Source organism: Brassica napus, chromosome C3, assembly GCF_020379485.1.
Source record: "Brassica napus cultivar Da-Ae chromosome C3, Da-Ae, whole genome shotgun sequence".
NCBI classification, from domain to species: Eukaryota; Viridiplantae; Streptophyta; class Magnoliopsida; order Brassicales; family Brassicaceae; genus Brassica; species Brassica napus.
In genome coordinates, this window is record NC_063446.1 from 40984338 (window position 1) to 40986099 (window position 1762).

General features: G+C 43.9%; 1 non-coding gene across 1 annotated transcript; it reads right to left on the reverse strand.

Moving 5' to 3' along the window:
• Window positions 1-957: 957 nt before the first annotated feature.
• Window positions 958-1064, reverse strand: LOC125584648. Its single transcript, XR_007321558.1, has one exon. It is a non-coding gene; the product is annotated as a small nucleolar RNA R71 (small nucleolar RNA).
• Window positions 1065-1762: the final 698 nt, after the last annotated feature.

The window sequence follows — 1762 nt, forward strand, 5'->3', positions numbered from 1 at the left end:
TTCGAAACTTGATCACCCAAAGTCTAATCCCTATGCCCATGAGTTCTCTTTTCTTTAGTTAAGAAAGTCATTTTATTTATCGCTTTTATTATTCTGCAACTGCATTAGCATTAATCTTTAATTTAGAAAACCTTATAAATCATCGGTTGCACTTAGATTAAGTAAGTACTTGCATTCTCAGTGCTTTGAAATCCCTTAGAATTGGTTCGACAGTCATTTATACTACAACATTTGTCTTAGGAGCCTTGAAAACTCCTAACATCAAATTGGCGCCGTTGCCGGATTCTGAGTAGATTTGAACATTGAGATTTAGTCACTTACTTGAGACTAAGTCATTTTTATTTTCTTTTGTTACTGATTCTCCTTCTTCACCTCCCTTTCATCTACAGGTGTATGAACTTGCGGAGCAGGGATCCATCAAACCTAGTTCCAAGAGCAGCAGACATCAGAGCTTTAGAGAGAGAGTGTGCTAGAAAGAGAAGAGAAGAAGAGCAACATGCTCGCTTGCAGAGATTGGATACTGATATGGGAGACATACCTCAAAATGATGCGAACGCCAATGGAGCTAACAACGTTCCACCACAGCGAGCAGCTCGACCCATTGGCACTTATGACCGCCCCAACATTCATGGTCATAGATTGGGAATCCGAGCACCCGCCGTGGCAGCCAACAACTTTGAGATCAAATCAGGACTCCTCAACGTGATCGAGAACAACAAGTATCATGGCTTGGCTCTAGAGGACCCATTTGATCACTTGGACAAGTTCGACAGCTACTGTGGGTTGTCAAAAACCAATGGTGTGTCCGAAGATGCCTTAAACCTCAAGCTATTCCCTTTCTCTTTGGGGGATAAGGCACGTCAGTGGGAGAAGTCTCTACCCAGCGACTCTATCACCACTTGGGATGACTGCAAGAAAGCATTCTTGGAGAAGTTCTTCTCTACTTCAAGAGCTGCTAAGCTGAGAAATGAGATTTCCAGCTTTCAACAGAAGAACTTGGAAGGCTTCAGTGAAGCCTGGGAGATATTCAAGGGCTACCAAGCTCAATGCCCACACCATGGTTTCTCTAAGGAGAGCTTGCTGAGCACATTCTACCGTGGTGCTCTTCCTAAGTACAGGGCCAGACTGGATACAACTAGCAATGGGTTCTTCTTGGGGAGAACAGAGGAAGATACAGAGGAGCTGGTTGACAACATGGTAAAGAGTGATGCAGTCTACAGTGGAGACCACGACAGAGGCAGTCGAACAGATGATAAGCAGACGAGGAAGGAGTTGAAAGCTCTACAGGATAAGATAAACATCCTCATTGCTGATAAAGCCACCCAAGAGCAGCTGCACTTTGTTGGTAACCCAAGCCAAGAGACACCACCTGTTGTCCATGAGGTTGAGGGTTTGGAAGGTCAGGAAGAGTTGTGTTTCATCAACAACAATGGTAGCTGGTACAAAAAAGAGCCCAACTTTCAGTACAACAACTACCAACAGAAATCCTATCCCAACAACCAACAGAGTGGTTATCCGCCTAGAAACAACCAGCAAGGCAGCTATCAGCCTCAGCAAAATCCCTCGTCTGGTTTCTCTGCTCCTCAAGAGAGCAGCACTGATATCTTACTGAAACAAATCTTGGAGTCTCAAACTAGAAGTGAGAAGCATGTTGGTTATGAGTTGAAGAACCTTCATTCCAAGATTGATGGGAGCTCCAATGAGCTCAACAATAAATTCTCACATCTTGCTTCTACAGTCAAGAATTTAGAGAATCAGTTTG